At 29.2% G+C, this 27,820-nt stretch overlaps 1 protein-coding gene and 2 non-coding genes across 3 annotated transcripts in view; 1 reads left to right on the top strand and 2 right to left on the bottom strand.

Moving 5' to 3' along the window:
* Positions 1-27,820, top strand: part of LOC123302601 (forkhead box protein P1) — a 206,213-nt gene that overhangs the window by 35,616 nt on the left and 142,777 nt on the right. The gene's annotated exons all lie outside the window — the stretch shown is intronic.
* On the bottom strand, positions 11,455-11,526 carry Trnaq-uug. Its single transcript has one exon. It is a non-coding gene; the product is annotated as a tRNA-Gln (tRNA).
* Trnaq-uug lies at positions 11,601-11,672 on the bottom strand. Its single transcript has one exon. It is a non-coding gene; the product is annotated as a tRNA-Gln (tRNA).

The following is a 27,820-nucleotide window of genomic DNA, read 5'->3' as shown; positions in this document are numbered from 1 at the left end:
TTAACAGTTTTTTTTTTAACAACTGATTCGGCAATCTATCTGCGACATATATATACATGTTTATATTATATGTTTTTACCTAACTTCACTATACTTTATTATTTTGAAACAAATTTTCAGTAATTATTCAAAATTTGAAAAAACCAAACCAAATGGTGTTGTGAAGCACTAAGAGCTTCGTTACTTCTTTTCGACTACAAAATCAATTTCCTCAAAAGACAGTATTTTGTGCGGGATCGCAAAAAGATAACTTTTTTTTTTCTTCGATAGTTTGATGTTTTTTGAATATTCAGACAACAAAGGAAAATTATTTCGTCTCCACATGAAAATTTTCGTAAGAAAAATAAATAAATATAAAAACTTAAATACATTTTATAAACACGTAATAAATTTTGTGGCTGAATTTTCCAACTACAAGTGAAGATTTAAAATTGAAAAGTTAGTGAGAAAAAAATCAGTGAATGTTTAATGTGTGTATATGTATAAAACATAAAGTCGTTCTTATTTAGTTCGGATATTTATCAAAAGCGATATTTAAATAAATTGCAACATATACGATATATTCAACTTAAATCTTACGAGAGAAAGAAAATTGGGGGAAAAAATCTTCCCATTTTACTTATACAGAATTTTTTTTAAACATTTAAAAATAGTATAGGAGATGACATGTATTTTATTAATAAATTTCGATTTTTGTCCCAATTTCCTAGATCAGTTTTTTGTATTTTATAAATAAGTATTTCGACTACCAAGTAGTCATCGTCAGCAAGAATTAGCTAGTCGTGATTACTCTTTGCGTGCACGTGCAGTCCGCCACCAAATTAGCAAAGAGTAACATTCATAATAAGAGTAATCACGACTAACTTATTCTTACTAATGATAAGAATAGAGTCGTCTTTGTGATTTTTACACAAAAATGCGTGTCAGCTCCTTCTTAAAAGAAATACATTTCTTTCTCTGATATAAGTGTGATATATTTCGCTGTAAATAACTTTATTTAAAAACAAGTGAAAACTTATACAATTGACTTTGTTAATTGTTGAAATACCACGTATAGACAATGTTGATTACGGGAACTTTTGTTTTTTTACGTCATGTAAGTAAAGAAAGATATCCCACACACACATTCATGTCACACACACATACAGATCTATGGCTGTTATATCTTAGATAGTAACATATACAAACATGTCACACACACAGCTGATATACCCATGTAATACATTCTATACCATTTGCGCCTAATTTGCTCCATCACGGGTAAACAGTGATGTTTCCAAACAAATGTTTCGAACAAAAGTTGTTTATTTTGTTATAAGGAACATTTTTTACATTTAAACTTTTGTTCTATCTATAAAGGTTTACAAGATGGGTCCTACGGACTCAAGACCCAATTGACCTATGATGCTCATTTACGAACTTGACCTCACTTTTTACGTCCTGAGTACGCTGAATTTCAGTTCGATATCTTTTTTCGTTTTTTAGTTATCGTGTCCACAGACGGACGGACGGACGGACGGACAACCGGAAATGGATTAATTAGGTGATTCTATGAACACCTATAATACACCAAAATTTTGTTGGTAGCATCAATATTTTTAAGTGTTACAAACTTGGGACTAAACTTAGTATACCATGCATATTACATATATGCATGGTATAAAAGCTTCGGGTAGGCTAAAAAGGTCGACAACAATAAATCCTTAAAATTATTAGTGTATAAATTTTAGGTAAAATCATAAAATGTATATGTTTTCTAAATTCTCATATCTGATTAAATTCTAAGACGTTTATTTGAAGACAAACAAATAAACAAAACATCGAAAACATCGAAAACCCCCATACATAGAAATTAATATTTTATGACTATTAATACACACAATATTAAATTTTATGGCATAGCAATATTTTCATGGGCAACCCTTTCAATAAACATTATTTATCATTTAAGAGCTAATTATATAACAGAGAAATTCTTACATACGCATTGATATTTTTCGTTTCCTGAAGGGAATCACATATGTGTGTTGTGTTGTTTTTCAGGTAAATTGAACATATTTTTAAGTGCTTTCAAATTTCATCGAAAAAGAATGAAAATAAAAAATAATTTTTTAAAAGGCAAGCTTTTATGGTACTAAGAAGTAGAAAATAATTTAATATATCAAAAATGAATCGCTTCATCTACTCCACATGCCTAATTATTTTTCGATTCATTCTTGATATTAAGCGCCTAAAGCTTTTACAAATAGTCGGGTATGAGTGACTCATAGATAAAATTATTTTCTACTTTTTAGTACAATAAAAGCTTGCCCCTCAAAAGTATTTTTTATTCGTATTCTTCTCAGAAAACCCTTTCATTTGATACCCTTATTATGGGATAACATAAAGATTAGTCCGCCATATTTGATTTAGAATGACGTCACTTAGATATTGAAAATTAAATAAAAGCTTGTAAAAAACTCACTTAGTCTTGAAATCTTTTTAGAATGTTTTTAGATTTTTGAATTTTGCTAATCGAAAATTTAGGAAGAAACTTTTTTTGTTTGAGGGATGGAAATTTCGTAAATTTATTGTTTTATTTACCTGAAATTTACCATATCAAATGAGGAGACCTTGTTCTTCGATAAAATATATAATTTAATAATTACACCATAAAATATAAAGGTTATTAATACATGTTTCACGAAATAGGAATAACTTGTTACTAAAATTTGATTGAGTTCTTAGTCCAGTTTTACGAGTTTTATCCTCTTCTATTCAGTCTTCAAGACATTTTTGCTCCTTTTTAGATTGATTTTTCCCCTTTCTGGAAAACAAGACAAGAAAAACTTCAAAGAATCTACAACCCAACCCAACCCACGGGAGGAATGGAAATTATTTTACAAATTAAGAGAATTGTTTTTACAAATTTTTGAAATTTACTCCTTAAGAATCGATTTTCATTTAAGGCGCCCGGTAAGAAGTAAAATCTGGGGATCGAATGACCTAGTTACATTTTTGGTGCGCACCTTTCACGTTTTAGTAGTGTGTGCATAACTTATATATTTGTGTGCTGTCGGCAAAGCATCTATTGTTTGAAATTGGCAATAATCTGACGGACACAGATTAGTTATTACCCATCGATACAAAGTAACTACATAACTACTAAGCGAACGTACATCGTATACGTCTTTGACTTACCATATATAAGGTATACTTACTATATAGTACGTGTAGCAAACAAAGCATCTATTATTTGAAACTGACAATACTCTGACAAATATAGAACACTATACAAGATTTAAGAAGTAAACTCCAGTCCTTTTGCTATGTTATCGAACTCAATTTGACTTGAATCTAAATCGACAAATAAATACTATTGTCGTACTTATACGAACCACATAAGTAATCACGAGAATGCGGAAATGAAGTTCGCCTGTACTCGAGTGGGTCCTTCATGTGTCCATGTTGTTCATGTTTTTGACTCGGGTAAAAAATCTCCATTTTATCGATCTCGTATACAGCGAGACACTATAAGTACCACCTCATATTCTCGACTTCCTTGATTCGACCAAAACTGAAGACACAGATATGTGGCATGGTTGGTGAAATGTTCGCACACAATAGGTAGGTAATAGGTATATATATTGATGAAATCAATATAATAAATTTCAACTTTATAAAATAAAATGATTTGATTTTATTATATTCAGTTACAGAGTTTCAGACATGTTTGTTTACCAATCCAATAATATTTATTGTTGACTAATGTTTATTCATACAACATACAACATACACAGCTCATCAGCATATCATTATGCATATCAGTGGATCTCAAACAATTCTACCGAGATTTCTTACAACGTCATTCATTTTCAAGTTATATCAACGCAATCAATAAAGGGTATTCTACAAAAAAACTACTTCAAAATGTTGTTTTTTCTAATAAAATGCCACCAAAAATTATATTTTGGTAAAATTAACAAGCTTTCTTGCCATAAAATTAAATTTTAAACCTTTTTGACGCTGTCATCCATTTTGGTGACGTAATATTGGTAAAATCAACAGTCATTACATCAAAACGTTTCGGAGTTGGAATTCTGCGTTTCTAATATTTATGTCATTAAAAAAATGTGCTATTTGCTTCAAAAATTCATCAAAATCATTGCTTTTTTTACTACACAAGGTTACGTAATGCGAGGATATTAATTTTTTTGCAGACAAAATCATGTTCATGTTTTAAGTATTGATATTAGTAATTTTTCTTTATTTATTCTGTCAAAAAATCTTCCAGCACACTTGTCATTGTATCAAAACTCTTGCCTTTGCATTTTAATAAATAAATAGGTACAAATGAAATGCACTGGCGAAAAAACACAATTAAATTTGACAGTTATGTACCCAGCTGTTTACACTGAACTGACAGTTTTTGCCTATATGACATCATATCAGGGCTCGCGCGTGTTTTAGGTCACATGATGATACCGTTTAAAAATTACGATTTTTCATTTTAATATAGTAAAACAATTATGTGCTTTATGACACAAAATCAGAATATTTAAGTATATTTCTACATAAATTTTAATTTTCATCAAATTCCATAATTTATTTTTCACTACCGGTAAGTACCCTATTATGAATCATAACCTCTACATAATTTTATATAAATTTCTTAATTCACTAGCTAATTAAAAAAATTTTTTGATTACGTAATTATTGAATGATTAACTGATTTCACCATATTTCTATCACAAGTTTTTTAAATTTACTGAGTACAACTTATATTAAATTTAGGAAAATACACGAACAGTCCCGAAAATTTCCGAAGCTTATGTTTTTTTTTGCTTACACCTTTACTCTCGTGATTAGAGAATTTCTCAGAATTTCTGAATTACTTGACATAAGAAAAAAAAAATATTGAAAGATAAAAAATGATTCAATCGAGCGTAAGAAAAATGCTCATAACGCGAGTGTTGCTGGAGTATATTCACGCAAGCGAACCTGCGGAAACTGCAACCACAAAGGTAAATAGCGCCGATACACCACCAATGCGATAAAGAAAAATAAAAACGTCTTCACAAGTCAATCAAACCCCCTTTCCTCATCGTTCGTTCACACACACACGCATATATATAGTCGACATCACAATTCGAACATCTCTCCTACACCTACAATCGTAAAATACGCGTATTTAGATTCGTAGAAAGAGACATATTTATAAAATGTAACGAAGTGACAGGTTTACCAACTCAATAAAAACTATTTGAAATTCTAAACGAATTGAAGTGGTTTTTCTTATTTTTGTTTCGGGTGAAAATCATACTGTTATCTACCATACCAAAAAAAAACTAATATAGTCTCTGTTTGATTATGGTATTTACGTTTTTCCCCCAATTTTCCACATTTTCTTCTTGAAATCAAACAATAAACATGTATAGATTATTTTGATATTTGTTGTACCTGAAGAAAACTTTTTACCTATATAGTGTAAATTTTTTTATATACAAGTACACTCAAGTTCAATAAATTGAACCAACCTAAAAACATATGTGATTATACTTTTTGTGTGGTTGTGCGCTAAAAGCTCTAATGGATTTGGCGTTACGGAAATGACGTTTCCTGGTTTCAGTGTTCCACCTCGAATAAACTTGTGGTCTTATTATAATGTTTATGATAACTTCACTTTCTAGCCCAAGATATTTAACCATGATAAGAAATTAAGCAAAGCTGTAAGCCTCACTTGAAGGGCTGAGGGTCGTTTGCTGCGTATATTTTATAACGAATGTTGGACGCAAGCGCAAGAAATATCACATATTATAAACGATTTAATGGTGAAACAGACCTGCGATATTTGCGTTGTATGTCATTTATTGTTTCATTTTTTGTTTTTTTTTATTCATAATTTGTAACGCTAATGGTTGTAAAAATTTTGTCAAGAATAACCATTCTAGCATTTTAAACTTTTTTCATTTTGTCCAATTATTTCATTTATTTCCATTATTAACAAATTCATGAATCCACGAAAAAATTTTGATATTTTTTGAATCGAAGTCAATTGGAATTTTTGTTTATCATTTTCATTTCTTAGACAAATATTTAACTGGAACACTCCTGAATCAGAATCTGACGACGGGCCAAGGGTTCACGAAGGATATTTTTCTGTTACGATTAATACAAATTCGATACCATTTTGAAACTATTCATAATAGTAAAAAATTTGATCTTCGATCTTTAACTTCTGCTGAATTAATTCAAAGTTAATCTTTTTTCTATTTGTCGAAAAATTAGTCCATATTAAAAGTGATAATAACTGTACTGAAAGATAAAAGTTAACAAAACTTCGATATCTACTTCGAAATATTCATCAATTGTGACCACATAATTGATGCCACAGCACCGAAAAACGAGAAATGTTTTTTATATCGAAAGGTCTTTAACCGTCATGTCACTTAAAAATACATAAAAATATGAAATTCAAGAACGCGATTAGATGAGACATGACTTGAGAAAAAACAAATACATGCGAATTTCGGGTTATTTGCAGTAAATAGCATTGTAATCGCTGAGTCCATGTGTAAGTCTTCAATTGCCTTAAGTCAGGGTTTTTTTGCCAAATGATGTCAATGAACATACGACAAAATGTGATTTTAGCGCTATTGATAACACTGGCGACACGGATTGAGAATAATTTCGGAATCACAAGTTTAAGGCATATTTTAAAAATAGGTGTGGATATCGATGTTTCCCGTAATCATAGCTTGAGGAAATATCTTGTTAAGTATTACAGAAAATGGTGAAAATTCTACATTAAATTGGTAGCCTTAAATTTGAACTTAAATTAGTATCAACTCGACACGAGATTCGTCGTATTTTTCGACTCATCTTTCCCGGTAAAGCTCGTTTCTCGCATAAAATCTTAATTGAAATCAGTGTTAACCCGTCATCACTCCCATTAATCGTTGGGTAAACTTTTGGCGTGTGATGAGAGATTTGCTCACGCATTCTGCACATAAATATTCTTTAACTGTGTAAATCATTAGCTAATTAAAAATAGTTTGATTACGTAATTACTGAATGATGTTTGAGTAATTACATATATTTCTATCACAATTTTTAATTTACTGAGTTTGACTTATATTAAATTAATGAAAGTACAATAACAGGACCAAAAATTTCCGAAAGTTAATATTTTTTTTGCTTACGCCTTTACTCTCGTAGGTGAGAGAAATTCTCATAATTTCCGAAAGACTTGAGAAAAAAATAATTAAAAAATTTTTAGATACCCGGGTTGAAAATTTAATCATAATTCCAAAAAAATTAAAATCAAATGTAGATAAAAAAAGTTTCAACCACAGGTGTTATTTGAAAAATAAAAGTATGAGCATGAGCAAAATGCTCATAACGCGATTAAAAAAAGGGAATTCGAGTATTTGCTCGATACGAGCATATCCCGTCTCGTTTCAAATGTATTCAAGATCAACAATTCACACTTGGATATCTTAATCTCGCTTAATCTCAAGAATCCCAACGACAAATTTATATCCTTTTCTCACGAAATTTCCCATTTATATGATAATAGCCCCAAGAAAATTGGATTATCAAAAATTTTCAAAGAAAAGTTCCATTTTTCTTTACATAATTGACCACCAAAAAATACACACAAAAAACCAGTATTTTTAAGAAAATTACGTAAATAAAAAATTATTAGCAATGAAAAACTGGATTTTTTTTTGTATTTACGATCTCCCCGCCGATATTATTATGATTATTATTTTTAATTCCTAAACATCTATTGTCAATATTAAATAATAAAAATTTAATATAATCACAAAATTTTTAATTTACAATACATTTGATTAGACATGTATTATAAATGGTAATATATGGGATGAATGCATTACCATAAGTGCAACAAAGTTCGATGTATACATGTTTTGTTATACTTCATCTCGCTCATTTTACAATGTGTTTGTGTTTGATATGACGTAAAATGGATATATAAATTTCTAAAGGTGAGATATCATAAACAAGTAAATGATCTCAAGTTGTGGGGCGGTACACCATATGGACCGTACCCAAACAGGTATACTGCGCATATACATGATGACACGCCTCCATTGCCGCTCCCGATTACAGCCGCCTCCAATTTCTATAACATAGTATTTGATATTTTCAGACTAGAATTTTCTCATACGTTACATTCAAGTCCAATATATGATGTTTAATACAATTGTGTATTATAGTAAATAATAATTTTGTGGGTTGCTTGGGAATGGGATCAAATCTAAACCACCCAAAACACAGAGTAGCCTCCCACATATATACGAACCGTTTGTGGATGGGTCGGGTACTAACCAGAGGAATGAGTGGAAATCTCGAGATGGGATGGTGTTGTGTCTAGCTGATACACGCTGTAGTTTATGTGTATTTTCATTTATGGGTGGTTTTCGTTTTTCCTTTTAATGGAATGGTGTTTTGTAAAGAGTTAGGTCATTTTGTCTTATGGAAATTTTGTGTTTATTATTTTTGTGATAAAAAAAATTTGACCTTCCCGGGAAATTTCATTTTTGACGATTTTGGTGAGGCAGTTTTCAAAGTTTTTTTAAAAATTGGGTCGATTTTTCATTTTCTTTTAGTTTTTAAAAATTTTCGATAAATAAAATTCGAGGAAAAGCCTTCAAGCGAAAATTGATAGTTTCAGAGGCACACATCTTATACCGGCATTAATTTCGATCTAAATTTTCAGTTTCAATTAAAATCTCTCTCTGATTCATAACTGACAAACTTTAGATAAACGCTTTAAATTAAAAAGTTGTTCTTTATAAATACGTAAACATTTTTTTGTAAACCGAATAGTTTAGACAGAACCTAATTGATAGCAACAAACCACTTTTGATTCACTTATTGGTAAATTTTTTTCGAAGAGTGTCTGAATTTCGCAGAAACATTTGTACTTTTGTAATTTTGGGTAAAAATTTTCAGTCCATTTTTGCTTAAACTGTACGGTTTGTGGAAACAAAAAATGTGGAAACTTTCTAATTTAAAGTTTCATCTATCTGTTACCAGTTTTGGAGTTGAGTGAGCTTTTCATTGAGCTTGAAAACCTAGGTCAAGTTTAATGTTTGCGTAAGATGTGCGCCTACACAACCTTTTTCATCACATTTTTCACTTGAAACACTTTTATCGATAAAAGTTTATCGAGTTTTAAGCATATGTCAATTTAAAAAAGACTGATTTAAATGATCAAAGTTTTGGGGAAATATCCAAAAAGCTTTTTCCATTTTTTCCAGAGAATTTTTGTGTTTTGACATCAGTTCGGTATGATTATCTGGCGAATCATTATTTTCGATTCCAATTTTGTATTTAGTTATGCTAATTTAACATTTTCCAAGTGTTTTCCAAAAAATTTAAAAACAAAATTGCTTAAAAGTTCCAGAAAAATTTGATTTAAGTTGAAACACAACTTTTTCTTCAATTTACTTTCGGTGAGCTTTGAAAAAAATTGAATTTTTGATTTACCTTAAAGCATTTTTTGTTAAAATTTTAATATAACTTCAAAAGAAACTATTTTTAAATCTAAGATGAGCATTTTCATACTTAATTTTCCGTTTCAAGATTTAAATAGTGCAATACAAAATATTCTTACAACTTCATAAATATATCTTATTCGACAAAAGAAAATCTGGTACCATCACTTTTTCAGCACATTGATTATTTCTCAGATTTTTAAGATGATATAATAAATCTTTGTATATATTTCATATACATAAATACATAAAATTCTTGACTGTCCGATGAGCCATATTTGTTTTACTTTACAAAAACTAACAATAAGGCATACGTAAATTACGCAATTATAGAAAATCTTATTCAAGCAGTCATGAAAATCAAATTATTTGCTTCTTATTTCTAAGATTTCGATAATTCAACATATTGAGGTGATTGGAAATCTACAGTATTGTAAAAAAGTTTTGGTTTATTGCACGGTAAATACATATAAACCAAGTACATGTTTTGTAGTCAAGTAATGGGTTATTTTAAGCTTTACAATACCACGCAACTACAAAAATATATAATATATTGTATGCAAGTGCTGCTTATAAATTTGATAATATAGATATCGCTCCTCAATCATCAATAAACTAACTATAGTCGTCTCTGTTCATAAAAAAATTGGATCTTCGATGAACTCATAATTAAATTAAAATATAGTTTTGATATCATCGCTAATCTTATATTTTTGATTTAAACAAGATTGTTTAAATTTTTTAGATAGTTTTTTATCACACTATCTAGATTTTTTGATATAGAAATATCCAATTGAAAAGGATAACCTATATGATTCATCATTTTTTCAGCCAACTTTGAACGATAAAAAAATTAATAAAAAGCCCGATGGCCTAAGAATTTTTTGTGATAATTTTTAATAAGTTTTGGAGAAATCAGGTCATATTTACCATAAAAATATATCATCATAAGTTTTACACATGAATGTAAAATTTTAGCTCAATCAAAATCGTTGAAGTGGGTCGAATTGAAGTTTTAAGATTTGAGTATAAACAATGGACAGGTGAAAAAGCTTGTAGTAAAAAGGTGATCCATAGATATTTCAACAGGTTATCTGTTTCGTTTTCAAATAAATTTTATAAAATCACAGCGAAAGCATAATCCATGCATCTGTGTGTACATGTATATTTTATATCATTTTTCGACAATGGAAGAAATTGCAATATCCATTGTCGCGCGTTTGTCGTTTATAATAATATCTTGTAGGTGGTCACAGATGCTAGAGGACAACTGGTTTGAGTCCAGACGGGAGTTCAGCAATATTCTTATACTGTTCATATTACGTTTTACTCGCTGATTTTTTTTTTGTTCTGTATGTTTTTTATATTTTTTATATTTTAAAAACTTCAACAAACCCATCATATTTTCTTTATGTTGTGTTATCTTTTCAAAGCGGATAATTTATCCGAAAAATATTGATATATTTATACGAATGAATACATTATTTTGGAAAAAGAAACACCCAAAAAATATCACTTCAAGTTGAAATAAATCACTTGTAATTCACAAATAATTTAATAAAATCTTAGAAGTTGATTTTACCCTATTTCTAAGTTGTAAAATTAAACACGTAAAGGATAGGAATAAATACTATTTTGAAGACATTTCTGGACATTTTTGGTTTGCGTTTTTGCTACGAAAAGTAACTTTGCAAATTAGATAAGTGTATGTAAATACACAAATTAGAGAAGCTTTGAAAATTTGCAGACGTATTAAGGTCTGATGGCAAAAATTTTAATAATATTGACCTTAAAATTGTTTGGGTGTCCGTTTCTCATGCAGGAGGTCGTAAAATCGAAACCCATTTACGTTATTAAAGTTTTATTAATTCTTCTTCGTTGCCCAAACAGAATACAATCTTTAACTTCACGAGATTAAAAAATAAGAAACTAAATTATAGTTTAAAAAAGGTTCTACCGAGATTTGAACTCGGATCGCTGGATTCAAAGTCCAGAGTGCTAACCATTACACCATAGAACCGATGCTTTATTAAGGAAAATAAAAGTTGAAACCTCGCATTTTTTAATTTGTCAGTTTTTGAAAAGAAAAAAGCTAGGTTCTACCGAGATTTGAACTCGGATCGCTGGATTCAAAGTCCAGAGTGCTAACCATTACACCATAGAACCGATATGTTTTTTAATAAAATGTCGTTTTATTGTTTTCCAAAAATTCTTCTAATAACGTTTTATTTTTGGACTTGAAATGAGATTTCTTGAGGCAGTGAAAAACATCGACATTTTCTTTGAAAACAGAAACCTGAAAAATCCCCTTGGTTAATTTATTACTCACCCAATCTTTGCCGAATTTCGTAAAAGTATCTTTAACGCGCATTCTCATTGGTAATTCTCAAAATTTAAAATTTTAATTTAAAAAGTCATATATTTGTTGAATTGTTTAAAGAATTAAATATTAAAACTCTATACTATGAATTAATTGTAATATTAGTTTAAAAAAGACATACTTCTGATTTAGTAGTCAACCCAATATGTACGTACATTACCTTCATTTGACTTGAACAAGATATTTATTATGACATAACATAAAATTTCCTTGTTCTTACTTTAAATTACCTCTAATATGTTTAACTTCTTCTGATAACTCACAACTCATTTTTTTGAATGAAAAACATAAAGTGACAGATTGTAAATTATTTTCAAAATATTCTCAAAATTCATTTCAAGCTGAATGAATTAAAAAAGTTTTAGTTTGCTAGGTAACACATCGTCGGATTTTGGGGTTGTTTAAAATTGTTGCACATGTTTTGGTTTTATCTCCCAGTCAGCAAACAAATCATAACGTGCGATAAGGAGCATACTGTTGGTGAAAATTTTCGAAAAAATATTTTCTTTTTTCATAAAAAACAAACAGCAATTTGTTGTTATTGTTTGATTGTGTAGAAAACACTTTATTCTTGTTATTACAAAAATATTTATAAAAAAAAAAAGAAAAAAATACTTGGCTGCAGTATAATTTTCTTTGGGGCGGTTTTTCTACAGGCAAAGAAATATTCTCGTCTCTCATATACATAAAATGAAAACAAAATATTGCACATACAACACAGAGGTTGCCACAACAAGTCATGAAGGATATCACAATCCACCGCCCCACTAGATAGTGGCCACCACCTCACAGTCAGGGCTATTTCTGTAACACAATACTCTACACAATTGAACCATATATACATGTATATACATCTGTCATATATATTAGGTGTAGCTTTTCAGAGCTTTATACAGCTTTATATATGTGTGTTGTAATATCCATTCCATTCGAAGTATGAAGCTTTAGAAAATATACTGATTTAGTATTCTCGCTTCTAACGAACTTCTTTTTTTTGCTCAGTTTTTATGTATCTTAAAAATATTTTTGTGGTATTTTTTATAGAAATAACGAGCGGGCGTAGCTTAATGTTTCACCGAGGCTAGACGAGGTACGAGGCTTAGTTTTTAATCCTCGTTATATTGTTCCAAAAATCGAGGCGAGGCGAGACGAATTGTCCCAAAAATCTCGTCTCAGCCGAGGCTACTCCGCCCCCCCCCCCACCAATTTCATTAAATATGTTTGGAAAAATATTTATATATTAAAAATTTGATAGAAAATATTTAAAAAAATTGTAAATGATATAAAAACAAGTGAAAACAAACAATTAACTGAGTTAATTGTTGATGTACCTGTTATAGACATTGTTGATTTCGCAACCGTTTTCATTTTTTACTTTATGAAAGTAAAGAAAGATACCCACTCTTAGATATCCTCACTCACGTGACTGATATTCTTAGCTTTCGGTAGAAATGCAACTTGGAAATCTGTCATTATTGTATTTAATCGAGTTGTGTCAAGTTGAACCAAATTACATTTGTTTATATTACATAACACGAAGTATAAAAATGAAAAAAAGAAAATTAATAAAGAAAATTTGTGAAAAAATGTAATTGACTGTCATCAAATGTGTCGCAACCCTAAACAAATTTAAGAAGATTAATTTCTTTAAAAGGTTTTTAAGACCAAAAGAATTTTCACTTGAGAGAAAGTTCGCCCTCATTTTGATACTTAGAAATAAATCACTTTAATCAAATTGACACAAATTTATTTTTTATTTTTTTTGTTATATTTATTAATTAAATAAAAAATTTAACATTTGACTGTTATTATAAAATGGAATTTAAACCCTTTCATAAAAAAAACAACAACCCCTTTTTACTTTTATAAATCAAAACACATTGGTGGCGAATAAATTAAAGGAATAGATATAGTCTAGGATCAAGTGAAGTATTTGATAGTCATTTCAGAATCTCAAGGTTTTGTCTAAGAATTTTTTTTCTCAGAATTTTTCATAATAGGAAATATTCATGAAATTTAAATTTGGTTCAACATGTTTTTTTTTTGGTTGAACATTTCAAATAAACCAATTTTTTTAGTAATTAATACCTTTTTAATTACTTAAAATTAATTAATAAAAGTACAAATTCAGTGAGAGAAATTCAATTTTCTAAAACGGAAATTCAAATTTTAAAACGTATGTGACGTCAAAGTATGTGGCTTGTCAGATTTGTTGACATACTGTATGGTATAAAATACTTATATTTTGTATGGTATTACATTGAGTTAGTTATATTATTCTACGGATTTTTATTAGAAAACTTAATAATAATGTGTGTAAATTCTGTGTTGTTAATTCATTTTTTTAAAACGTAAATAATCTATTGAACTGTCACCAATTGACAGATCACATATTATTACGTCATCAACAGAGAGCGTCAAAAGGACCGCGTTTAAACATCGCAAAAATATTCTCTACTAGAGTGATACCCACCCGCTTCGCTGGATTTAAAAGTAAAGATTGATAAAGATTGCTCTCACTTATTCCCTTTCTATAACACTCGAAATAATGGTCAGGATTTTTTTTACACAAGTAAAATATATGTATGGTTTTCTATTTTTTTAAGTGTATAATAGTCGTAATTATTCATTGTATAAGATGGTCGTGAAATAAAATAAATCTGTAATTTATGGTAATGTCAAATTAAGTTAATGACCATAATTTTTTTAACAATATATCTTTATAAATTATATCTCATGTGTTATTCTGATATATGAGCTATATTGCTGTACAGTTTCATTAAAAACTATACGCTAGTTTTAGTTTGAAAGCGTAACAAATAAACAAACAAACATGCTTACTTTCGCATTTATAATATATAGAGATTTAAAATAGTTTTTTACACTTAATTTCTATCATGCGAATTTCTACACATGACCCAGACCGAATATTGTTGTAGGTTATTTCGTGAAAATTTTTGTAATAAAATGTTGTTGTTCTCGACTAAGCGGGTTAATACCATCAAGCATGGAGCACATAGTTCGTTATAAATATTATAAGAAAAGTATTTAATAATTATTCTTTTTGCTTAAATCCAATTTTTCAGAAAGTTTTTCTCTCATCGCATCGCATGTTTCCATTTCATTTTCATATACAATGAAAACTTGTGTGAGAAACAGAGCTGTCAAGCTCATTTAAAACAAACTTTTTTACAATATCGTTTGGTGATTAATATTAATTCAAGTTTATTATCCCCATATTTTCACCACGGGATCAATTCACGCGTCTGACGCCTATAAATAAACTTTGTGACAAATTTTCCATTTTCTTATATAATTTTTTTTCTTCTTATTTTTAATGATTCCGTACATGAAAATTATTCAGTATTGAAAAATTTATTTACGTTCATTTTCGTGTAGGGGAAAGATAGTAGCAATTTTTAGTCGATTGAGAAAATGAAAAATACAAAATTTCAAAGTCTGTGTTCAAGTGCGAATTTCCCGAAAAAACTAAAAATTGGCGATGATCTTCCAAATTCCAGCTCAGTTTGGAAAAGGCTTTAAGGAATAAGGGAATTTAATATCAGGGGTTTTTAAAATTTTGTAAATTTCACTTGTGTATGAATATTCCATTGAAGAACGGAATCCTTTATGTACACTTACATCTTTCGCCATCCCCACTTACCCGTCAATAATATTTTTTCTTACGTTGTTTTTTTTTTCAACTTTATTTTTTAGCTTAATTAAATTTCATTATTAATTATTGAGCCAAAAATCTGAATTTGACAGATATGAAAATATTTAGTAAGTTACAAAAAAAAAAAATAAATATAAAAAATTTATTTAATCTCATACCCCTTTCATATATTTATAACACTTCTATGCAGTGTAGGGGTTGCTACCACCGTACAATGGAATGTACTGTAATATTATCACCCTTTCCTTATTTTTTTTGGGTAAGATGCAAATAAAATGTGAGTTAAAAGATATAATTGTTATTAAAACTGTGAATGAATTGTTACTCAAGCTATTATCAACGGCTATAAAACCATTCGAAATCGTTTTTTATAATTGTTATGATTTACTAATTTGTTGTTTGCAACTTTGTGGAAAGAAAGTTTTAAGGGGTGAGTTATTTATTGGCTATTGACTTTGTTTTTTTTTTTTGTAATAAGAGAAATAATCGTTTTGACATGTATATCGAAATATTCACAAAAACGAAGTTAAAGTAGGTAAACGCTAGTCATTTCCTTTGGTAACGGCAGAACATCTAGATTCTGTCCAATTAAGGTGATATGCAAGGATTGAAGTAGGATGAAGTAGGATTCGGAGACAGTTACTTTTGGGGGAGGGGGCGGGAGGTAAGGATTCAAATCAGATTAATTTAATTATCCGTAAAAGAGACAAAAAAAATTTTCGAAATCATAAATTTTCAAACTATGAAAATATGGGGCTTTTGATCCCGAGATAATATTTTTAAATTCTATCTGGAACTAAATTGACGTAGAAATTCAAATTTCTTCAAGAAAGCAAAATTTTTTTCAAAAAATTTGTTATGAAAATACTCAATGAAAATTCAGTGTAAAAAAAGTAATAAAAACATGAGTTTTAAAAAAATCGTAGTATTTTAATTGCTGTTAAATTCAAGAAAAGTCCTAAACAAATAGAATTACATTAACAGAATTCGTATAGTGGATGTCTCAAAAATATTTGGCAAAAAATAATTTTCAATAAAATTATTGTGTCTTCATTAGAAAAGAATCGATCATAGTAAAAAAAATACTAGTTGCAAGGAAATAGTAGAAACTAAATATTCCCTTGATTCAAGATAATATTTACTTGCTATGATAAGTTTAAAGCAGGAAAGTACTTGTTTTCTTGAATTAAATATTGAGATCGTTGACTCAAGAAAGAATTACTTGTGATAAGCCCAAAACTTGGTAATTTTTTTTTACTATATATAAAAAATAAGAATGAATGTTAAGTACTTGCCTCGGGAACAAAAATCCGAGATGATTTAAGAACCCCAGGTACCACCTAAATTTACGTTCCTCGCTCGACTCTGACCCTTTTGCGAGAGTGTAGAGTAGACCCAAATGCTTGAAGCATTTTGTACCATATATTGAGAAAATATTCACATTTTACAAGAGTGACCAACAATTTCGATTGAATAATAAGTTATATATATCTACACTTGAATTGTACAAACCGTTCGAAATGAGAGTATATAGTGGTATGGAGTGTGGGTTATTTGAGGAGCTTGTAGTATGAGAGAATTTATCGGTCGACAATAAGTGGACAATATCATTTCGTTTCGGTGAAAATTAAATCAGACCAGACATATTCACCGGATATTTTACATCCCAAATCACTTCTAAAAAACCATTCTTCGATTCAACTCCCATCTCCTTCTACACACACTCACACAAATAGTCCTGTATCACTGTCATGTACTTAAATAACTACGTACTTTCACACATTTCACTTTTCCTCTCTATCATATACGTATAATACAGGATGATTTTCTTAAAAATTTTCCACTCACTTATATTTCGAAAATTGAAAACATTGGCCCATTTTTTTGTTAGGGAGGATGAAAATAGTGTATTCAGTGTTGCTTCCATTGAGTAGATAGCAGTTTTTGTCACCTAATTTCAAGTTAAAAGGTTTTCAAAAAGAAAATTTATTACCAGAAAATCGTTTACTTGCCAAAAAATTCTGAACTAATTCTAAATCTTGTTTCTGAACTAAATTTATGGAAAAGTTTTTGGTTTAAGAGGCGGTATAAGGTCGGTATAAGGATCTTCACTCATAACCTGCAGATGAGACATATGTTTATGAAATTTTATTGATTTTAAATTAAAATGAAATTTTTTTGATGTCCCCGTAATAAAAAACTAAATACTATATTTTTATTTCCTGTATAAAAGAGCCGATACACTTCTCACTTGAAAAAATCACTCTGTATATGTTATACCATATCGAATGCCTCCCTCACACATCCCCGTGTCTCTTTCACATGTCACTTGTGACTCGTTTTCTATCCCGTTGTTCCAATACTCTCTTATGAATGAATTTTATTTATGTGGCGAGTTTTATATATATATATACACGCACGTAAGGTTTTTTTTCATCGTGCACTATTTTTCACAGACATACTATTTTTTCGATTCTCAGTATTGACTTTAATCAATTTTTTATATGTAACTTTCATTATCAAATAACAAGGTCATCACGCGGTACTTTGCAATTCTATGAAATATGCGAATCTTAAATAGCATTCTTGTCATTGACGCGAAGTAGCACATAGTCAAACCTTCCCAGCTTGTCCGATTTCGATGAAAATGTGGGATTTGTACCCGATTCAAAGGCAAAACCAGGCACCCAGACGAGCACAGGCAAGCATTTGTGGTAGTGAGTTCATTTCGGGTAGCTTTGTCGAATAAACTTGGTCGGAAGGTGGAATATACAATGCCAATTAATTACAACACAAAATTATGAAGAAATTTCGAATATTCGAACATTTACTTTTCTTCTAAGTGTAGGAGACAGCTTTTCCTGAGGCTTGCCTAACATTTCAAGAGCTGTAGCTACTGGAATAGCATATTGGTCCCCTTGTTTCTTTTCACAATATTAAGGAGACTTCATTAGTAATACAGAATTAAAAGCCTTAACTTGTACCTGTTATCGAAAGCTTCTCAAACATTTTCTGGGTGAAAACCATAAAATTTTGTTTCTCCGAGAAATTTGCAAAACACCAGTCAATTTTCGGGTGAAGATGCATTAATTCGGATGATCATAAACTTGGTTAGAGGTTTTTAAATTGTTGCTCTAAAAACTCAATTCGTTATTTTCGGAGTTCACTTGATTCGAGTACCCCAATCATTTTTGTATAAACTTATCCTAAGGAAAGAATTGAAAACCTAGCACCAGGAAAATATAGCTGTAATTCAGATTCCTGGAAAGTCATCAACTTTACCGTAATCAAACTTTTTGAACGAGTATAAAAAATTTAATAGGTCAATTTCAAGCTGGAAATTGACGAAATCAATTTTTTGAATTTTCTTGCAATCAAAATTGTTTTGCATTTGTTAATGTTTTATGAATATTTTCTTCTAGCATACGAATAAAATAAATTTGTTTATATCGAAAATTGAAAACAACATAATTGATATACACAGAACATCAATTTTCTTCGAAAAAATTTCCTGAGTAAGCATATAATATTGTATATAAATATATATCCGATGGTATATTATTGCCACTAGCGCGCGATTCTAGTAAACAAGACAGAAACAACTCATTAATTATACCGTGTGTTTTGTGAAAAAGTATTTTTATCACTGATTTTGATGCGTTGCAATACCACATGAAGTTAGTATTTGGTTATATATTCCGATAACTGAGGTGTTCATTTTAATATTCAAAGCTGGCTGAAAAAATGATGAATCATATAGGTTATCCTTTTCAATTAGATATTTCTATATCAAAAAATCTAGAGAGTGTGATAAAAAACTATCTAAAATATTTAGACAATCTTGTAGTTTATAAAAATTACCATAAAAATATAAGGTTGTCGATGATATCAAAACAAAATTTTAATTTAATTATGAGTTCATCGAAGATCCAATTTTTTTATGAACAAAGACGACTATAATTAGAGTATTGATGATTCAAGAGAGATATCTATATTATCAAATTTATAAGCATCATCTGCACACAATATATTACATATTTTTGTAGTTGCGTGGTATTGTAAAGCTAAAAAAAATCACATTATTTGAGTACAAAGCATGTATTTGATTAATATGTATGTACCGTCAGCACCTTAAGACAAATGCATTATTTTTTCAATCTCCGAGCGAATTCGCTTAGCTAACGTTATAGCTTTTACATCGAAAAGTTTGTAGCAATCAATTTAATGATTATTTTCAGTAAACATTATATATATTTTATTGTATGTATACAAAACAATATATAAATACAAGAAATAAAGATGTTCTTTCGATTTCTTCGATGTTTCGTATCTCCTATTTCTATATCGTATATCGTATATATCGTATAGTATCGTATGTGAAATTGACGATATTTGTGAAAAACTTTTGCCATTACAAACTGTTTTACTACATTTACAAGCATAGAAGGAAGATCATTTTATATGTTTGTTGTATCTACAACGTTCTTAAAAATTTCAAGACCATCTAAATTTTAGAAAAAAATGATCAAGCCTTGACTTTGAAGGTCACTTAAGGATGTATGAGCACAGTAGTGGGGGCACAAATTTAAAAAATATATATTTTCAATTTTGATGATAAATTATATTATAACTTGTCGATCAAAGACGAAAAGTAAGAATAAAATTTTTCGATATCTGGCGTCATTTTCAAAATATTGAAAATTGAAAATTTTATTTCATTATTCAGCTTTCGATATTTCAAAAACCAAGGCACATATCGAAAAATTTTATTCTTATTTTTCGTCTACATTCATGAAGTTATAACAAAATTCATAATCAAAGTTGAAAATAAGATAAAAATAATTTCAACCCTTAATCTACCCTGCTCTTACATCCCTTATATGGACGGTGACACTTAGTTTTTTTCTTTTCTAATTCATTGCTAATATGTTTACTTTTATTAAAAAGTTTTTTTTAAATTTGTTTTCATTCATTCCAAATGAAAATTATCAAAAACTTCCAAAATATGTCGTTTTTTGAGATTCCTCCATAAGAGCCAATGTATTTTATATCGATTTTTAATGACTTTTTTCTTAAAAATTTGCACCGATACCTAAGCTGAAATTTTAACCACATATTCTTTGAGTAAAAGACTACCTACAAACAAATTTTGAGCCTTTAAATCAAACATTGTTGTCATGCTGATACATCCTTAAAGGCGGAGTTAAAATTTTTTTAAAATGAGTTTCTTAGTTTATTGCACGGTTTATACTTATAGTCAAGTAATGAGGTATTTTTAGCTTTATAATATATTTATAATATAGTCGTCTGTGTAAGAAGAAGATATACGATCTCATTTTTTTTAAATCGACTTGACCCTGAAGTGGTCGTGTTGGAACGCAAACCTACTCACTTTTATCTAGGTCTATTGTTTTTCAATCATCTTTTAATAAAATTCAGTGGGGTATCGCACTTTTTGAGCACGTTGTATATATTGTATAGAGTAGATTTAAGTAATAGCACTTACAAGATGATTTCTGCAAATCTAGCATTTAGAACTATAATAATATTACTTGTAGTGTATTTTGTTGCTACTTAAAAAGTGAGTTTTGTTTTAACAATAACTAAATATCAGAAGTTTCTATACAATTTTGTATATCAACTAAATATGTTCTTATACCACTGAACAATATCGAAGGTGACGTATAGTTTGTTTTATGTCCAAGATGGATTCCAACTTTTGCATTGTTCGAAATTAAAACCTCTCTTCCTGTTCTCTTTATTGACAAAACAAAACTCACCCAATCGTTAAATAAACCCAATTTTTGGATTTTCTGGGTCAAAATTACCCTATTTACCATGTTTCATCGGATTCCGAATACAAAAAAATTTTTCGATTTTCTCGATTTTTTCAAAGGGTACCCCTTAAATAATTCCAAATTTTCGAGAAAATTTTTGTGATTCGGAATTTGATAAAACTCAGTTTATAAGGTAAAATTGACCCATAAAACACAAAAATCGGGTTTGTATAACGATTAGGATAATAGTTTTTGTGAAATCATAAAAAATCAACCCGAGATATCGTTTATCTCAGAAACTACTCACCCAATCGTTAAATAAACCCAATTTTTGGATTTTTGGGGTCAAAATTACCCAATAAACCGTGTTTCATCGAATTCCGAAAACAAAAAAATTTTTTCGATTTTTTCGATTTTTTCAAAGGGGTACCCCTTAAAAAAATTCCAAATTTTCGAGAAAATTTTTGTGTTTCGGAATTTGATAAAACTCAGTTTATAAGGTAAAATTGACCCATTAAACACAAAAATCGGGTTTATATAACGATTAGGAGAATAGTTTTTGAGAAATCATCAAAAATCAACCCGAGATATCGTTTATTTCAGAAACTACTCCTCCAATCGTTAAATGAATCCAATTTTTGGATTTTCTGGGTCAAAATTACCCCATTAACCATGTTTCATCGGATTCCGAATACAAAAAAATTTTTCGATTTTCTCGATTTTTTCAAAGGGGTACCCCTTAAAAAAATTCCAAATTTTCGAAAAAAATTTTGTGTTTCGGAATTTGATAAAACTCAGTTTATAAGGTAAAATTGACCCATAAAACACAAAAATCGGGTTTATATAACGATTAGGAGAATAGTTTTTGAGAAATCATCAAAAATCAGTTCGAGAAATCGTTTTTCTCAGAAACTGCTCACCCAATCGTTAAATAAACCCAATTTTTGGATTTTTGGGGTAAAAATTACCCTATAAACCACGTTTCATCAGATTCTGAGGACAAAAAAAATTTTTCGATTTTCTCGATTTTTTCAAAGATTGGATTTAAATGAAACTTTACAACAAAATAACACATGAGTTATAAATTAAAAAAAGTAAATTTAATCAGACAATTTACTGCTTCATCTATGATCATCTTTGTGAACCATAAATTAAATATTTCTGTAAAAATATAAAATAGTAAATTTAAAACAATTCATGGTCATCTTTTCTGATATACACAATTATGACTATTTTACACTTAAAAAATTAAAAAATATGCATATATTTTAGCTGTGAAAAACAATCCCTCCGAGTGTTATGGAAGGGGGATAAGTGAGATCAAGAGAGGTAGAGGCTATAAAGCGGTGATTTTTACTTTTAAGCTCAGTGAAGCATGCGAGTATCAAGCTAGTGCATACATAATTATAAAACACTGTAAAATTAGTTACTGAAATAAAATCGAACGTTACACTCATTCCCAAATAAATCGAACCTTTAAGCATATCCGTAATGAATTAATAGGTAACCAATCAAGAAGTTAATTAAATATCAACAATCTAATTTTAAAACATATGCATAATTTAATAATCGACATACGTAGTCATAACTAGTTCAGTGGTAAGTATACCAAACCTAGTAAAGGGAAAATCATTCTGATCGCTTTTTACTACCCTTATTTTCACAAACGATTCACCTTAAACATTAGTTAGATAAGGCATCAAACGCCACATCAAACCCCCACCAACAAACACACTAAATCTATACATATATGTTACTAGAGTGATACCCACCCGCTTCGCTGGGTTTAAAAGGAAAGATTGATAAAAATTGCTCTCGCTTATCCCATTTCTATAACACTCGAAATAATGTTAAGGATTGTATTACACAGGTAAAATATATGTATGGTTTTCTATTTTTTTAACTGTATAATAGTAATTATTCATTGAGTATATGAGAAAAGATGGCTGTGAAATATTTTATATTGACTATCTGTAATTTATGGTAATGTGAAATGACTACTTTTACAGGAATCTGTAATTTATGGTAATGTCAAATTAAATTTTTTAATTTTTTTTTTAATATATCTTTATAAATTATAGTTCATGTGTTATTCTGATATATCAGCTATATTGCTGTACAAACAAACAAACAAACATGCTTACTTTCGCATTTACAATATATAGTGATGTGCATCTCACAGAGATGATTATATGAGATGGGGGTAGCAGAGAAATGTTTCGATATGTATTCGAACAATCACGATTGAAGGAATGAGGTTAGATGGATGGTGTATGCGGGGGGGGGTGGTTTATTATGTATAGGTTTGTTACTTATGTAATGTTTTCTTCCAAAAGATGGATATCGTTAGCATTAATCTTACAATATTTGACCATATTGTTTAGTGGCCCAATGTTATGCGTTATATAACCGAACGAAAAAAATTTATTGTACAAAATAAGATGAGAATATTCTTTAAGAGTTATTAAAAGTTGTTTTGTACAGGATGGTTTAAAAAATAAAAACTTCTTTTTCTTTGGATCTATTCAGGTTGCACATGAATCTGGGGATAAGTAAACGAGTTAATTGTTCTCTCTTAGAAGAAAAGAAGTAAGCTATGCTGAGCAATTAACCGGCTAAGTGTCCGAGCGAGTAACGATGCAATCGCTCTTAACCCCGTTAAATAAACCCTATAAACCCTTAAAAAAAATCCAAAAATCCGAGAAAATTTTTTGGTTTCGGAATTTAATAAAACTCAGTTTATAAGGTAAATTTGACCCATAAAACACAAAAATCGGGTTTATTTAACGATTTGGATAGTAGTTTTCGAGATATCTTCAAAAATTCATCCGAGATATCGTTTATCTCAGAAACTACTCACTCAATCGTTAAATGAACCCGATTTTTGGATTTTCTGGGTCAAAATTACCCCATAAACCATGTTTCATCGGATTCCGAAGCGTGAAAATTTCGCCTTTTTTTCATAAGCTTGGGTTGAAATTCTTAAATCGACTTTTTCAAAACAGTAAATGAAAATTCTAACAGCTGCATTTAGTTTTTGCACACGCAGTACTAAAAAAAATAATTACATTTATATGTACGATTATTATGATTATTATTATATATTCTGTTTTTCTTATCGATTGAATTGATTGGCTATTGGCTATTGTTCTCATTAAACTTATTTTTATTATTTCTTGAGTTATGTTGTCATATTTTATTGAGCACAATTTCTTTGTGTTCACTCAAGAACAAATTTGAAGTACTAATTAAGATGACATCTATTGATAAAAATTTCTATTAAATTATTCATTTATGTATAAGAATTATATCAAGGAAAAAAAAAGTATGAAAAACTCCCTGAAAACTCCCTTAATATTAAAGAAATATATATTTTTTTTATTTTGTTCGGATATACACAATATAATCAGTTAATTGTTTTGATTAAATACGGGAATACGGGACTTATCGTTTATTCGTGGTATGGGAAAGTGAACTAATTATATTTTTTATTTATCAACATTTTATCAATCATCCAAGGATGCATGTGGTTTGAGCCACAAAGCTTATTTGCTTGAAGCTAGGAACAGATTTAAAAGGCACTCAAGAGGACTTTCTTATTTAAAATATGAATTCATTGATACAAAATCACTGAAGTTAAATAAACAAAATCATTGCATCTATGAAAGAGATTGATTTTAGGTTTAAAGCATGCATTTTACTGATGGAAAACAAAATTGTACTTAGTTAGAATATATAATCGTGTAAATAAAGTGAATCGATGAATTAAGAGAAAATTTCTTTGCGTTTACTTTAAATAAGATATCTTGGTTATTACGAATACATAGTTGTCATGTCTAGTCCATATGTGATTGTGTTAACTACATGAAGATTGTTGTTACTAACTTACAGAGAGTTTGAAATAAACTTATTGATCATGTTTATAATATGTAAAGCATAATAAATCTAAGCTATTTTTGTTTTCGGTATTATATACAAACACTTAACTTTGATTCATGTATCTGTGCAGTATGGGTAATGGATATTTAATGACTAAAATAATACTAATGTAATCAAATTTTACAAATATCAATAATCTTAAATATTTATTGATTATATAAAAACAATAGAAATTTCTGGTAATTATAGAAAATTGCTTTACATTTGAGTTTGTTTTTGAAAATATAGCACGTTGTAAAAATTCAGCTTGATATCTCTTTTCGTTTTAGAGTTATCGTGATAACAGACGGACAGACGACAGACAGACAGACAAACAAACGGAAATGAACTAATTAGGTGATCTTATAAACACCTATACCAAAATTTTGTTCATAGCATCAATATTTTTAAGTTTTACAAACTTGGGACTTAACTTAGTATACCTTGGTATATTTCATATTCATGGTATAATAAAATATTGAAACCAAAAAAACCCATTGTATCCGACTAATTAAGGATGTATAAGCACGGAAGTGGGGAATAAATTTAATAAATAATTTATTTTCAATTTTGATTGTGAATAGTTTTCAGAATATCGAAAATTGAGAATTTTGTTTAATTATATTTAGCTTTCGATATTTCGAAAACCAAGGCAGATATTGAAAAATTTTACTCTTATTTTTCATCTAAGTTATAACAAGATTCATCATCAAAGTTGTAAATAAGGTAAAAATATTTTCAACCACAAGTCTAAACTTAATATTTTTTAGACCACCTCTCATAAGCACTATGTTTTGACAGCAAAAACTTTAATAAAAACTACAAATAATTAAAGCTAAAAAGTGATTGAATGTCCGTTTAGTAGAGAGAAAAAAAAAGCATAATAAAAATCAATTAAATGAATGTACAATCGAAGAATAGGTTGATGATGCCTTGGCGGTTGGTGGCCGGATGATAGCAGAGAAGAACGGGTAACGAGTAAAATGGGTGAAAATGGGTGTTACATTGTTTAATTTTTAGTGTTTGTAATTGTATACAGGAAATGCAATTTATTAGTGTTTATAATGTATATTGTTTTTAGAGTGTACTATTAGAGTGTTCAGTTCGAGATATCTGTGGCGCCTACCTTGTGGAATATATATACATATTACATATACATAGGTACTGATTCGCGAGTTTGAGGCGTGGGAGGTGTTTTACCATATATGCATAAATGTTACCGGTAAAGCATATAATGCAAACTTTCTCAAAATTCTACCTAAATTCCATCATTCACCCCTCATTTTAAAGCTTATTCTGTTTAGGTTTGACGAAAAATATACTCACAATCTACAAATGTACCGCTTGGGAAAAACCATGCTAGACAAACAAATAATACTGATACTTTAGATTCTAGACTTTTATTCTAGATATATTATTACTACTTTTAATACATGTATTCCCAATATCGAGTTTATTTAACGATTAAATGGTTTTCGAGATATCTTCAAAAATTCATCCGAGATATCGTTTATCTCAGAAACTACTCACTCAATTGTTAAATGAACCCGATTTTTGGATTTTTTGGGTAAAAATTACCCTATAAACCATGTTTTATCGAATTCTGAAACAGAATTTTTTTTTGTAGATATTTTCGATTTTCTCGATTTTTTCAAAGGGGTACCCCTTAAAAAAATTCCAAATTTTCGAGAAAATTTTTGTGTTTCGGAATTTGATAAAACTCAGTTTATAAGGTAAATTTGACCCAAAAAACACAAAAATCGGGTTTATTTAACGATTAGGAGAATAGTTTTTGAGAAATCATCAAAAATTAACCCGAGATATCGTTTATCTCAGAAACTACTGCTTCAATCGTTAAATGAACCCGATTTTTGGATTTTCTGGGTCAAAATTATCCTATAAATCATGTTTTATCCAATTCTGAAGCAAAAAATTTTTTTTAGATTTTTTCGATTTTTTCAAAGGGGTACCCCTTAAAAAAATTCCAAAAATCCGAAAAAATTTTGTGGTTTCGGAATTTAATAAAACTCAGTTTATAAGGTAAATTTGACCCATAAAACACAAAAATCGGGTTTATTTAACGATTTGGATAATAGTTTTCGAGATATCTTCAAAAATTCATCCGAGATATCGTTTATCTCAGAAACTACTCACTCAATCGTTAAATGAACCCCATTTTTGGATTTTCTGAGTCAAAATTATCCTATAAACCCTGTTTTATCTAACTCTGAAGCAAAAAATTTTTTTCGATTAAAAAACTCCCCATAAAAAACTCAATTTATAAGGTCAATTTGACCCATATGAGTCATCGTATCCACAGACAGACAGACGGATGGACGGACGGACAGACATTCAAACGAACAACCGGAAATGAATTTTATGAACACCTTTACCAAAATTTTGTTCATGGCATCAATATTTTTAAGCGTTACAAACTTGGGACTAAACTTAATATACCTTGGTATATATTACATATATACATGGTATAACAACAAATGTTATATTTGTATTAATTTTTCAAAAGAAAATTTTTTAAGTATTCAATCTATTTAATCATCTTCAG

This window comes from Chrysoperla carnea, chromosome X (genome assembly GCF_905475395.1).
Source record: "Chrysoperla carnea chromosome X, inChrCarn1.1, whole genome shotgun sequence".
Lineage (NCBI taxonomy): Eukaryota > Metazoa > Arthropoda > Insecta > Neuroptera > Chrysopidae > Chrysoperla > Chrysoperla carnea.
Note: the sequence above shows the minus strand (reverse complement) of the source record. Positions and strands in the feature narration are given on the sequence as shown.